Source organism: Cryptomeria japonica, chromosome 3 (genome assembly GCF_030272615.1).
Source record: "Cryptomeria japonica chromosome 3, Sugi_1.0, whole genome shotgun sequence".
Lineage (NCBI taxonomy): Eukaryota > Viridiplantae > Streptophyta > Pinopsida > Cupressales > Cupressaceae > Cryptomeria > Cryptomeria japonica.
This window is the reverse complement of record NC_081407.1, coordinates 162,570,041-162,585,447: the sequence shown is the minus strand read 5'-3', so window position 1 is coordinate 162,585,447 and position 15,407 is coordinate 162,570,041. Positions and strand designations below refer to the sequence as shown.

Below are 15,407 nucleotides of genomic sequence, written 5' to 3'. Positions count from 1 at the left end.
ATGACTTTATGCTGTGTATCTCTATTACTTGATACTTTCATATTGCTTTATGATAATAATATTGCATTTTCATCATCACAAATATTGTACCTAACAGATAAATGTAGAAAATATTAAACCTATTTTGTTCTAAAATCTTCATATGTTGCCGAGTGAGATCTGACATTTTAAGATAGTTATATTTTTCTTCTCTTGGTTGAAGACTTATGGTGATCCTTCTAAGTCTTTGTCAGTGATTCTTTAAGCTTCAAAATTTCAAGGATGGGGAGTGTGTGGATGGGAGAACAGGTTTTGGGGATGTCAATCTTTATTTTTGGGTTGGTGGGTGAGATGTCTTGTATGATAATATATGAAAATTGATAATTGATAATTTGATAGTATACAATACAAATAAATAAAATGTGCCAAAGGATTTTAGACAAGTGAAAAGCAACTAAGAATTTTAAAATGTGAACATTTAAATATATCTAATAAAAACTATAAGCATGAGCCCATATAATGTCAATCTTGATAATGTGTTTCTTATGCACATGCGAACATAGAATAAAATTCCATAAGTATCTTATCCTCTCTTGAACAAAGTTATTCGAATGCTGAAGATTTGCCTAAGGATCAATCGAAATAACTCCAAGGTTCTTATATGTAGGGTCTCTACGTGTGGATAAGCTCATTGGTTTGATGTGATTATGCTGGAATAACAAGGGGACTTACATTCGAATGTCTGAATGCTTGATTTGCTGGAACTTTGTAATGTCCCCATTTTAGCAGACTTGGATTTTGTGAGATTAGCCTATTATCCTGACCCTCGTAGGCTAATGTGTTGGATAGAGGGTCTTTTGAGGATTGGTATCATCTCCAGTGTTCAGAGTGCTTCAGTTTGGTCTTCGTTTGGCATCATTCGGACATCATTTGCTCTACTTCTTATTTTTAGTAAGTCTTGGGATGTTAGAGATGGACCCCTGCTATTTTTAGTAAAGGGGGTATGGTCATATGCAGTTTCATCATGTCAGCTCCCAGTTCAGACGGCGTTGAAAAATGTTGAATATTAATGGAGATATTAATGTTTATTTAGTTTAAATAAACATTAATGTTTTGAGCTTATATTATTAAGTTATAATATAATTTTATATTATAACTTAAGTAAGGGTCCAAGTATCATTAAAGGGGACCATTTAATTAATTAATTGTGGCTCTTTTACCAAGGTGAAATATTAAATGACAAAGTGAAAATATTATATCATTAAATGTCATTTAATATCATTAATTGATTTAATGCCTTATTGGAGAAAATCAAACCTTCATGGGAAATATATATAAGGCTTTTGAAAAGAAGAGAAGGGGGATTGATTATGTGATTGGAGTTTTTGATTGAAGTTTCTCTGGAGCATTGAAGTGTAGAATACCAAGGGTTTCTATAGGATTCAAGGCTTGTCGGCATTGGAGAGTGTGGCTTCTTCATTGTAACAGCATATAGAGGGTGTGCAATATCATCTGATTATGCTTGTGAGAGTTGGCTTCATTCAGAAGTCAATATTGAGCTGATTGGAAGGTTTATTTCAGAGTTTGTTTGCAAATTGAAAGAGACTACAGTGCCGTGAACAGTGCGCTACAGTGTGCATGAACAGTGCGCTACAGTGCTGTGAACAGTGCACTACAGTAGTTTGAATTCTATAGAAGGGGATTTAGAAAGGTGAACAACTATATATATTTGACAAGGGCTTTGCGTATGAGGAGAATCAAACCAATATATCAAGGCAGCCATTGAAATTCCAGGTTTTCTATCTATGGTCATTGTATTAAAAAATCATTACTTCATTGCATCATTTTCTATTATGATTATATCATGAAATACTTGGAGGTTGCATATGTTTAATGGAGATATAAGTTGCATATTCCACATTCATGGTAACATTCAACATTGATCAGCCACTTAGCTTTCATGACAAGTGTTTGTCTTAATGTCAACTAGCTGTACTAGTTAATTTCAGTCATTACATGTGTGTGTAAAGGTCTAAAACAGCTAGTATATCATTTCTATAACAACTTTGCATTGTTAGAAGCTTTCCATAACTTCATTTGCAGCCTACAAACCCAAAGAAGACAAATAAAGAATTCACTACAGCGGCTTCAAACATTGTATGCCAAGTGTTTGACAATTTTCCTTGGGGCTCAAATAAGCGAAACAGGGTCAGATTAGCCAAGGGATATTACAGTGGTATCAGAGCGGTTTCCTGCCAACCTGTTGGGTAGATTGATTCAGCTAGTTAATCATGGTTACTTCAAGTACCCAGAATCAGTTGGACCAGAATAGGAAGCAAGTGTATTCCTCATTGGAAAAGTTAAAACAAAACCAGAAGAAGCTGGATGAATTGATTTCACACCCTGCAAAACTTGATAGAATTGCTCGGTATATGACATCTATTTTTAAGGATAAAAAGGTGAAACTTGAAGAGAATGTGGTGATTATTGACACTCAAGAAGTTGTTATCAGTCATGATAACAAGTCTGATTTTCATGACAGCAGCCTTACACTTGAGCGTAATGATGATTTGAAAGTCATGGAAAGTTCAGAAAGTGTTGTGGGAGTGACCTTGAGTATTGACACTCGTGATACAAGTGTCAAGAATGAGGATTGCATGGGAATTTTGGCTCATAAGAGTTCTGATCTACATGACAGTAGTGATGAAATTTTGCATCAGCATGAGAGAGCAGTGACTACACATGTGCAAGATGCTTCTATTAAGTTGCCGCATGAAGGTACTCGAGATTTGGGTACTAATGGGGTAATGTGTGATGTGGATTCATGTCATTTAGAGTCTGATTTTTCAGATCAGACCTTAGAAAACAAGTTTGAAGATTCATGCTTTGGCATAGGATCCCAGAATCATGAGTTGGATGGCCATGTAGTTACATTGGAAGTGGAAGTGTGTGAAGATATTGTCATAACAACAACTTCTACCTTGCTAGTTGAGCAATCCTACGGGGTACATAGCAGCAGTACCTTAGATATTGATGTGTGCACAATTGATTGCACACATGATGTTGTTGATCACGAGGTGAGTGATGTTGATTCAGTTTCATACCATAGTGCAGATTTGGGTGGAAAGAATGAGTCACAGGGGTATCATCATCTGGCTGGGCAGTTGAAGGTTAATGATGATATGATTGCTACAACTTTGGAGCATTTTGATGTCGCTCGACAAATGTTGGCGACCTTTGGTTGGAGTATTCTTGAGACATATGAGCACGGTGATAGTAGCCTTTCCCTAGCAGAGTTCCATGCACTCTGAACAACTATTGGGATAATGAAACATAATTACTTGCAGTTACTTGCTGATAGGGATTATCTTCTTGAGTGGGATTGCACTTGCTACGATGCACTGAAGGGAAAGGAGGAGGAGGTTGATGAGCTCACCCATGAGCTTGAGGTGACTATGGACTCGTTGGAGAGCGCTCAGTCAGCCCTTCGTGAGTCACAGTCACAGGTTGAGGAACTTACCGTGGCGTTGAGTTTAGCACAGTCTTCACCATCTGTGGATACAGTTGAGTTTCCTATAGCATCACTTGGTGATGAGTTTACACCCACGGGTTGTAGTGATGGGTATGTTGAGGATGTTGTTACATCCGTCACTGATGCAGGTACAGGTGACTTAGCTGGGATGAGTAATTGGGTTGAGAGTAGCAGAGAACCACTTGTTGCATCAGGGTCTCTCAAGGTTAGTGCTATGACAAATGATACAAGTCAGATTGTTGATAGCTCTTGTGTGGCAGTGGTGGACTCTCCAGAGAGTTGTGTGTTAGTACGTGACATTACTCCATCCACTTCACATGGAACTCGCATAGTGTCATCTGGTTGGGAGTATGGCTCTCATGTAGATTTGTTTCCCTCTCCTCGAAGCAAATTTGTTACTTCATCCCATGCAGCTGATTTTGGACGCCAGCTTGTTGTTTCTCAGAGTCAGAGTGATCAGCCGCAGGTCTTAGAGGATAAGGTTGACTCAGCCTTATATTGTTTTTACTGCACAGATTCATTTATTGAGTACCTTCTTGAGAGTCCTGAGTTTCGAGAGGGTCCGTTTGGAGCCACCAAGGATACTCTCATCCGAGGTTCTCTCGCCATCAGGCATGGTGTGGGAGTAATTATTGATACTCTGACTACAATGCTTCCTAATAGAGATTTTGTGATTGGGTTTGCAGAGAGGGTTACCAGAGCCCCTACCCAATCAAGTGTTTGGGGTCAGAGATTGGAGCCATCTCATGATTCCAGTATTGTTAGAGATGAGCCCTTGACCGAGGTTGGAGCGTTTTATTGCAACTACATAGTGAGGAGTGCTCATCACTTTTCTTTTGATCCACACGTGGAGGACTTGATGATGCATCGATGTGGATTGGCTTCAGGATTATACCATCCATTGTGGGATGGAGAGTTACCATTTTCAGTAGATGGAATTAGCAGTTGCAAGTACCCGACTCAGTTAATTATTGGTGGCTACTTGCTCGAGCAGTGTTCAGTTTCCCATCATGTTGATGTGTATCCGGTGGAGATTGTTACTCCTATGACACAGAGGCTATCTTTGGATACATGGCTTCAGAGAGACTATGGTGACAATGGGCGTGATGGTTTAGTCGGATATCACATCCATGAGGGTTTAGCAGAGGTTGTGAGGAGATGTTGCATAGCAGATGTTTCCAGGTACTCCTATCTTCACAGTACAGATGGATGTGTGTATAGATTGCACTGGGATCCAGGTGATGACAGAGTTAGTGTTGCAGTTTGGATAGGTATCATGGGTTGGCTTCACCACATCTCGCATGGTGAAGTGGCGATCAGTGTTGAGCAGCGAAAGTCTGAGGGAGGTTTACATGGCAGATTTCTACCCTGGATTTGGAATCCAGGTATACTATGTGGGACACTAGCGAGTATGTTGAGGGATCCTTTGTGTGCATCCGAGTTCCGGTTAATGTTCCCTGTTTTGGGAAGCAAACATTGTCAGTTTTCAGAGTTGCTTCCACTTGATGTTCATGTTCTTGTGACACCTACTGTTGAGGTTGATTTAGTTTGACAGGTCTTGTTAGTTGTGCCCTTGGTGTGGGCATTACAAGAGTTGCTTGGTAATACCAGGGACATTACACAGGTCTTCATTTGGGATCCAAGTGGAGGAGTTTCTTTGCAGTCGATATTGCTTGGGGACAAGCAATTTCAGGAGGGGTGGACTGTAATGTCCCCATTTTAGCAGACTTGGATTTTGTGAGATTAGCCTATTATTCTGACCCTCGTAGGCTAATGTGTTGGATAGAGGGTCTTTTGAGGATTGGTATCATCTCCAGTGTTCAGAGTGCTTCAGTTTGGTCTTCGTTTAGCATCATTCGGACATCATTTGCTCTACTTCCTATTTTTAGTAAGTCTTGGGATGTTAGAGATGGACCCCTGCTATTTTTAGTAAAGGGGGTATGGTCATATGCAGTTTCATCATGTCAGCTCCCAGTTCAGACGGCGTTGAAAAATGTTGAATATTAATGGAGATATTAATGTTTATTTAGTTTAAATAAACATTAATGTTTTGAGCTTATATTATTAAGTTATAATATAATTTTATATTATAACTTAAGTAAGGGTCCAAGTATCATTAAAGGGGACCATTTAATTAATTAATTGTGTCTCTTTTACCAAGGTGAAATATTAAATGACAAAGTGAAAATATTATATCATTAAATGTCATTTAATATCATTAATTGATTTAATGCCTTATTGGAGAAAATCAAACCTTCATGGGAAATATATATAAGGCTTTTGAAAAGAAGAAAAGGGGGATTGATTATGTGATTGGAGTTTTTGATTGAAGTTTCTCTAGAGCACTGAAGTGTAGAATACCAAGGGTTTCTGCAAGATTCAAGGCTTGTCGGCATTGGAGAGCGTGGCTTCTTCATTGTAACAACATATAGAGGGTGTGCAATATCATCTGATTATGCTTGTGAGAGTTGGCTTCATTCAGAAGTCAATATTGAGCTGATTGGAGGGTTTATTTCAGAGTTTGTTTGCAAATTGAAAGAGACTACAGTGCTGTGAACAGTGCACATGAACAGTGCGCTACAGTGCCGTGAACAGTGCGCTACAGTGTCGTGAACAATGCGCATGAAACAGTGCGCTACAGTGCCATGAACAGTGCGCTACAGTAGTTTGAATTCTATAGAAGGGGATTTAGAAAGGTGAACAACTATATATATTTGACAAGGGCTTTGCGTATGAGGAGAATCAAACCAATATATCAAGGCAGCCATTGAAATTCCAGGTTTTCTATCTATGGTCATTGTATTAGAAAATCATTACTTCATTGCATCATTTTCTATTATGATTATATCATGAAATACTTGAAGGTTGCATATGTTTAATGGAGATATAAGTTGCATATTCCACATTCATGGTAACATTCAACATTGATCAGCCACTTAGCTTTCATGACAAGTGTTTGTCTTAATGTCAACTAGCTGTACTAGTTAATTTCAGTCATTACATGTGTGTGTAAAGGTCTAAAACAGCTAGTATATCATTTCTATAACAACTTTGCATTGTTAGAAGCTTTCCATAACTTCATTTGCAGCCTACAAACCCAAAGAAGACAAATAAAGAATTCACTACAGCGGCTTCAAACATTGTATGCCAAGTGTTTGACAATATTCCTTGGGGCTCAAATAAGCGAAACAGGGTCAGATTAGCCAAGGGATATTACAAACTTGAGTCTTAACTACTCACTGGGAGATAAAGAAATATCAAAAGCATAAGGTTTAGAGAATCTATTCTAGGACCTAGAATGTAAGAATATGGATGAACGACTAGGTGGAATCCTATAGGGCTAGGTCTCACCATCAAACTAAACAATTCGACACCAACTCAATGCAATCTTCTAAGGGAATTTTGAAGATGTTCAAATAATCACCATCAAACACTGATCACCATTCAAGTTAATGCATAAGCAATGGACGCATAACAATTTGAAGTTATGCTCATTCAATGCCAGTTGACCACGCATGGCACACTTACAATCAGTAAGAGGCTAGTGGTATGGACTAAGCGGATTCCACACGAGTGCATTCAACAATTTTCTCCATTCAATCTAATTATCTACCATCTAATATGAAGATCCAACAAGAAACCATGCGTATTGCAAGAAACAACACATTTCACCATAACTTCAATGAAAAATGAAGTTTATTTACAATTTTGGGCAACAATCTCTTGCCTTCTCCTCCTACTTTATTCTAACTTCTATTCTATTCGCTATTCTTTTGCTACTGACTATTCTACTAACTATTGACTATTGCTATTAGCTATTCACTATAAACTATTCCATTTTTACAAATGAAGAGCCAGAGCTTTATATAGAGAGCTCATTACAATTCAATGACTTAGATTGATTTACACTCAATGGCTAGGATTACAAGATGGAAACCCTAATCAGGGGTTGTTAGAACAAACTCTCTTAGCCAATGAGAAAATTACATTCAATGTTTGTGAACCAATAGGAAATCGGGGTAGGTCCATTGGAGTTTGTGCCTTCATGTATAAGCGTGGTTCGCTGAATCTAGACATGTTGATGTTGACCTTTCTTGATTGGTGAGTGGTGATTGGGATGATGACTAGGACGCTGCTTCAACTTGCACTTGTAGAGTTGACTTGTCACCATGAAGGGATATTGAGAGATATCTCTTGATACTCAACATTATCTAGCTCGCTCAAAGTAGTGGTGTTGGGAAGTATTGATGCAGCTAATTCTTTCTTCCTTGTATTTGAAGTGTCCTTGATGATGATGAAGCTTGAAGAGATCCTCTATGTCCTTGCCCGATCTCCCTCGAACTTGATCTTGTTGATCTGTAAGACAAACAAAAGATATTGTTGAGTAGATGATATATTCGTCTTAGAAGCTTGCATCTTCAAATTAACATGATAAAACCCCTTCTTGATGAATTTGGCTTCAAACTAGAGGCATGGGACAAATCTCCTAGCAAATTCGCTATTGTACCTTTGCAAGGTACATACCATTAGTGAAATTCGCTCTGGTCCTTTGGAGAGGTACCCTCATTCAAGGAGATTCGCTCTGGTCCCTCAGAGAGGTACAAAAGTGATTTGGACAATAAGGCTTAAGTTTTGATAAGGTTTCCACTTAGTTTGCTTGTTTAAGTCATTTAAGCTTCAAATCATCTTAGGAAAAGACCTTGTGGGGAATTTGCTTGAAACTGGGGGCAAAGGACATGCTTTTGAGAAATTCGCTCTTGTCCCTTCGCAAGGTACAAGGGCGAATTTGGAGGATAGACCTTAGGTCTTGGTGAAAACCTCAATGTTCTCACTTCATTGCCTTGGCTTCAAACTTCAACTTCCTCTCACATGAAGACATCACTAAATTGATCCCAAAGGTTGTCTAAGACTAACTTTGCTCTGGACCCTCTGCAAGGTACAAGGCTCATTGAGAATTCGCTCCTGTCCCTTGGAGAGGTACATGAGCGAATTTGACACTTGGGCTCAAATTCTTCATTACTTTATGATCAAAGTTTGTTTTAATACATCTTCAAAAGCATGTCTAAGTCAATCTTTTTTCAATCAAGGCTTCAGAGCATGAGTTCGATTCAAATTGGAAGCAAGAGGGAGGCTTTAGAAGAATTCGCTCCTGTCCCTCAGAGAGATACAGGTGAATTTGACACTATCACTCAAATTCCTTTACATTTAGTTCAATCATATCATGATCACATCAAGTTTAGATGCTTTGAGAAGACCTAGAGCAAGGATCCATTTCAAATTCGCTTGCAAATCAAAGACCATACTAAGTTCACTCCTATCCCTTGGCAAGGTACAAGAGCTTAGAGAAATTCACTCCTATCCCTTTGAGAGGTACAAGAGCGAAATGCACAAATTGACTCAAGTTTTGATCACTTTCTAATACTTCACTAACTCAGACCTCATGATTATGCTCTGTTAAGGCGTAATGAAGTCAATTCAACCATAGGAAAGGCCTTGGAGAGAGAAATTCGTCCAATTTAGGAGCTACACATGTGCCTTGGAAGGATTCGCTCCTGTCCCTTTGAGAGGTACATGAGCGAATTTGACATTTTAGTCTCTCTGTCAGGACTCATATATGGAATATAACATTTAAGTATAAGTGACATTTGGTTTTCAACCAATGCTTTGAACTTGACAAAATTTCCAAAGCAATTAGACTTGTTCTTCAAAAAGTATACCCACGTTTTCCTAGATAAATCATAAACTAGCAACAAAAAGTACCTCATACCAATGATTGTTGATGATTTTTAGGATGGCCCACATGGATCTATATGAATGAGATCTAAGTCCCTTTTGCATGCCACACCTATTCAATAGGAAATGGCTTTCATTTTTGCTTAACATACAAAAATTATCCACACCTATATTGTGTTTCATTTGGGTAGATGGTGATCCATTGCTCACCCTCACCCAACTCTGTGTGAAACAACAATTTTTCAAACTCGAACTTGTTTAATTTGTTGAGAAGTTTGATACTCGTTTCTCAAGCTTTCTCACAAATCTCTATTGGAATTGGCATTTGAACTCATGGGATCAATTGATGAAAAAGGGACGAGTGATTTTGGGCAACTTGTCCAAGGCTCAACATTTTTTAGTATGTCATTATTTTTAATGTCAGTTTGGACACCGATTGGTCAGTTGGGAGTTTTGGTCGACTTTCTATTTTTAGTAGTTAGTATTTATAATAATTTCTATTTTTGGCAGTTTGTCATAGCTTTGGTCCCCTCAGCTTCTATGTGCAACATCTTGATTTTTAGGGTTTGACTTTGGATAGTTATGGCTATTTTTAGTAGATACTATTTTTAGCACTAGTTCTTGGCTTTTATCTCCTCTCATTTAGAGTCCAATGCTTTCCAGTTCTATGCCTTGGTGGTTTCTAAGATTGACTGTTTGATATCTGATTTATTTAAGGTAAGAGTTCTTTTATTAAGTTACTTTATAACCTAGGTGAAGGGTGATGTGTTCATAAAGTGTTATCCTATTCGTATGCCTAGGAATGAGGTCACTTCAAGTTGTCTTTAAAAAGCAAGTTAGTCTTCAAATGTGACACCAAAGCATAGGAGGAGTTTTATTAATTTAAAGATTTATATATTGCCTCCAAAAAGTGATATCAAGACTAAAGGAGATATAAAAGTGTTTTGAAAAAGTTTTGTCGTGAGCTCAAAATAGGTTCCTACCTCTTGGGGATAATCATGTTATTTCACAAAGTGAAATGAGGGGGACAAATATTCAAATTCAAATGCAAGTTACCCTAATTCTTCCCTCACTTTATAAATATGAGTTTGAGCTCTCATTTGCATATAGACGAATTGACAATTTAATGTTATGCTGCTGGAATAAGCTCAAAGAGTTCTTTTTCCAGCTGAGGACAAATTCCTCTTTCCTGTCTTGCTGGTTTTGGTGGTGAAAGACCCACCTTAGCTGGTTGGTGTTCATAGTTCAAGAATTACAGAGATTTTGGCTTTGTGTGTGTTTTGGGCTTAAAGAAGATAAATATTTATATTGTTTTCTGATATGGGTTTCATGATTTTGTTGTGGTGTGATTTTTCTTGGAGTGTGTTTTGAGTTTGATGAGTTTTGGAGGCTTTTTCAGAGTGCTGTTGTGCATTTTCAAAATATTTGGAAACTATATTCATAGTTTAAAAACTCGTTGACTCGCCACGGACTCACGAGTCCGTGGGAGCCACGAGTCGACTCGCCAAGGACTCGCAAGGCGAGTCCATTTGAAAGACTCACGAGTCTTTTGCAAGGACTCGCACAAGTCTTTTGCATAGACTCGCGAGTCTTTCTGATGGACTCCCGCGACCCAGAAAAACCATCAAGCAAGCTTTAAAAATGAGTTTTTTTTCGTTTTTTTGGCATAACTCCCCCCCTTTTTGACTTTTTTGGGGGTTAAGGGGTAACCCTAATTGGACGTGGGCCAATAGAAAAATAACACCCGACGCCTTTATAAAATAATAAAAGTATTTTTGGCCTCACGGGGTGCTGCCCCTCGACCCCGCCTTGTATCGCGACAGGGAGCACGCAAGGGGTGCTGCCCCTTGACCCCAACTTGGGGGTGCTGCCTCCAAACCCCCGTCAAAAAATATAGGGGGAAACAACGGTGATGGAAGTAGGGAAAATTTAACCTCCGAGTCTGATTAGGCTCCATATAACAACATAATTAGCATTGAAGAAATCTTGGTATTATACATTTTAGAGTTGAAAGTTTGAAACTATGAGTATGAATGATGAAATTTCAAATATTGCGCGTTTGTTGATCATATGACATGTGTACTGTTTCAATTATGGCTCTGATGTTCTCTAAATGCATTAATTTCTTTATGTTTTTTTGTAAAACTACGGTTTTTTTTTTGCCGAGTCTTTCGCGAGTCTTTCACGAGTCCGAGTCCGAGTCCAAATATTTGGTTTGCCGAGTCCGTGGCGAGTCCGAGTTTTTGAACTTTGACTATATTAATGTTCATAACTTGGTGAGTAAGCTGTGTTCCATTTTGGGTATCATTTCTTTGTATTCCTCTTTTCTGGGCAATAACTTTTGAGCTATCACATGTTGGATTAGAGGAAGTAGTGATTTATTAAGGCAAAATCTCCCCTTTGCTTTGGGCACACCTTCTTGCTAACATGTACGAATGTGGTGAGGGTTAAATCTGGTATTTGAAGGTCTGAAAATTCATCTTTGGTGGCACTTTATGTTGCTGATTGACTTAACAATGAGCTGGAGTGGTTTGGAGATTGTTAGTAGCTTGTGAAAATCAACCCTTAATTGGCCTTGTCATATTTGGATGCCTAGTTGATGCTGGGCAAATTTTTGAGCAATCTATTACAATGCATGGTGATCATATCAGGTCTGCAAATTAATTGTTAAGTCTGATTTTCAGAATACTATTCATTGATATCTTATTGTAATGCTTGAACAAGTTCTATGAAGTTTGAATGAAGTCTGTGTTATCAGCACTATACTTTCTATGCTATGTTGCAAGTATCATGTTTTATGTTTGGTTTTCCTACCTTGAATGCAATCTGAAAGTTTCAATCAGAAAACATACTTCAAAAACTTACATACACATATTTTCAAAAGAAAGAAAATAGTGGTGGTTATTATATTACTCCAGATATTAATGTTTTGTCCTATCTTCCGTCTCAGTGCGTGGGAGAGATGTCTCTCCCAAAAGAGATGCCACAAAGAGATGTCTGGACATCTCTTGTCCCTCGACAAGGAAAAAGACGTCTAGGCGTCTCCCATGGCGGCAAGGAAAAAAGGTGTTTTTAAAGTAAAAAAACATATTTTTGCCTTGTAAATGTAACCCTAAAATGATACAAAGTTCATAAAAGAGACATCTAGTCTCATTTCAGTCATTTACAACAACAAAAAAGCTTAAAACATCTGATTTGCTCTAGCTTGGAGACCAGGGAGGTGGATTGCAAGTTGAATCAGCAAGCTTGGAAGAGGATTAAAGGAAGCTTCTTCATTCTTGCTTCAAGATTTCAAACTTGTTAATGTGTCAAATGTTTTGATTCATGAACCAAATTGTAGCCATTATTAACAAAACAATTTAGAAAATGAAATTCTTTTGTTTGCTTGAAGTTGAATGTTAATAATCAACATCATTATTAACATTAACTTCAAGCAAACAAAAAATTTAAATCTAGTTTTACAAACATTTCTATGTTCTTTGGAAAATAAAAAAAATAGTTTGCTTGAAAATTTTCTGTTTTTTTTTAAACATTGTTTGTTGTAGCATCATTATCACTGTCAAAATGAGCTCTAACACCATGAGTGAAGATGCAGACGTTGAGATTCATAGTGAAAATGAATCATCCGATGAACCTAGCACAGAAGAAGTGGGGACAATTCAAACTGAAACAAGTTCTATTGGGAGTGGAAATTTCAATTGCCCTTCTGAAATCCTCAAAAAATGGGCCAAGGGTCCCTTTAATTCAAAATCACCCTTAAAGCAATTTGAATCTAAGGTACTAGCACAACCTGGGACAGCTGGGGGCACTAGAAAGTGGAAGTGCAACTTGTGTAATCTTGAATGGTATGGTAGCATTACTAGAACTAATGCTCATTTCCTTCTTGTTCAAGGCAAAGGTGTAGGAGTATACTAGAAGGTGAATAAAAATTTGAAGTACAGTGCTGAAATGTTAAAGTTATGGGGCTGCAATGAAGACAAAATGCCTAAGTCATGTACTTTGCCACATAGGAGTAGGGCTTATCAGGTTTTTGTAGTTTCTTCTTCTAGTTTGCAAACTCAAAGGCCACCAATTCCATCTAGTTCAAGGGCATCAAAGGCTAGGTGTAAACGTAAGATGGCTAGTTCATATTCACAACCATTTGCTGATTTATTTAATGTGCAAGCAAAAGATGAGGCAGATGATGCCATTGGAAAACTCTTCTTTGCCAATGGCATTCCATTACATGTGACTTGCTCTCCTTATTATAAGAAAGTAGTGGCAAAGATAATAACGGCAAGACCATCATATGTGCCACTTGGTGAGACTAAATTGAGGACAACAATCTTGGATCAAAACTATTTCAAGATTAATATTTTGATGGAGAAGATGAAGAGAACTTGGGTCACAAGTGGTTGCAGCATAGTCATGGATGGGTGGACAGACATTAGGCATCATCCACTCATCAATATCATGGTTACATCTACAACGGGTCCTTATTTCCTTAGGGCTATTGATTGTTTAGGGCATACCAAAGATGTTCATTTTCAGTTCCAGAACCTCAAGGATGCTATAGAGGAGGTTAGGCCACAAAATGTGGTGTAGGTAGTGACAGATGCGGCCCATGTGTGTAAAGCAGTAGGGAAGATGATTGAGGCAGCCTATAGACATATTTGGTGGACTCCTTGTTGTGTGCATGCCATGAATAATGCACTCAAGGACATAGGTAAAATCCAGTAGATCAAATCAATTGCTAGTGATGCCAGAGATGTGTAGATGTTTATCTGCAACCATCATACTTCACATGCACTCTTTAGGACCTTCTCCAAGAAGGAATTCCTAAAACCTGTAGAAACTCAGTATGCATCATACTTTATTCTCTTGGAGAGGATGCTTGAGTTGCAAGAACCATTGCAACTATTGGTTATGACAGCAGAATAGAATAGGTGGCCTGAGTCGAAGACACACCAGGGGTTGAGGGTGAAGGAGGTGGTGAAGAATGATCTTTTTGGACGGATGCCAAAAATCACTAATGGAACTGGCTTTTTGAACTCATGGGATCAATTCATGAGAAATGGACAATGTCTACAATAACAAGGCTTCTCTATGATGGTTATCAAAATCTGAAAGATTTGAAAACCATTCTAGTTTATGCTTTGAGAATTATTCTATCACAATTACTTTTCTCAACAATGGTGAGTATTTTACGAGTCCAGATGTTAAATGTTTTGGCCTGTCAACTTTTTAGCTTTGGGCAACATAATTTTAATATCGGCCATTGCTAGGGTTAAACTATAACGGAAAAAAATCAAATGACAGAAAAATAAGCGATTGCAGACTGATATGATGCAGGCTTTTGCAATTTTTTTTTGTAGAATATTGGTTTTATTTTATAGTTTTGAAAATTTAAAAATTAAAAACAATGTACCCAAATTTCTGACATCAAGGTTCACATGTTCATCCCTTGCTGTTCATCTACACCATAGATCTTTTATACAGCCTGCTCTTCGTGCTGTTTCGCGTGTCTGAACCTGCATCGATTTCTGATTTCTGTCTGTAGTTGTTCTAACAGTAAGGATTTGATGACAATTTCTCCTTTTTCCTTGGACAATAATTTGAAGGCACAATGGATATAGCAATAATTTCTCTTTCCTTTAATCTCTTTTACCCTTAATTTTGTTGTGTCAGATCAGTTTGTTGTATCTTTCCTATGGTTTAATTGGTTTGATGGCAAATGTTGAAGAATGACTGTACTTAGTTTGGAAGAAGTGAATAGTTTAATGCGTGTATGCTTGTACTTATTATTGTATTTGGAAATTACATGGTAGTTGTATCTTAACATGATGGAGACAAGGCAGTCCTACTTATGGTACTGTTGACGTGTATTTTGTACACAATCATACACAGAATAAAATACCCAAGGGTACCTTATCCTCTCTTGAATAAAGTCTCTGATTGCTGAAGATGTCGCAAGAAAGGATCAATCAGGGTGACTCCAATGTTCTTTTATGTAGGGTCTCTACGTGTGGATAAGCACCAGTGGTCGTTGTGAATGCTGTTTCATCAAGGGGCCTTACGTCCTCCGAGCTGTAGGAACAAGATTTCTCTAAACTAACAAGTTCTCAAAAAAGATCAAAGGGTAGAGTTTGCAAGGGATAAATTCTAATCTAATCCTAAGAATGAC

General features: G+C 38.0%; 1 protein-coding gene across 3 annotated transcripts in view; it reads left to right on the top strand.

Moving 5' to 3' along the window:
- The window catches only part of LOC131031017 (uncharacterized), a 176,302-nt gene that overhangs the window by 138,938 nt on the left and 21,957 nt on the right, over positions 1–15,407 (top strand). The gene's annotated exons all lie outside the window — the stretch shown is intronic.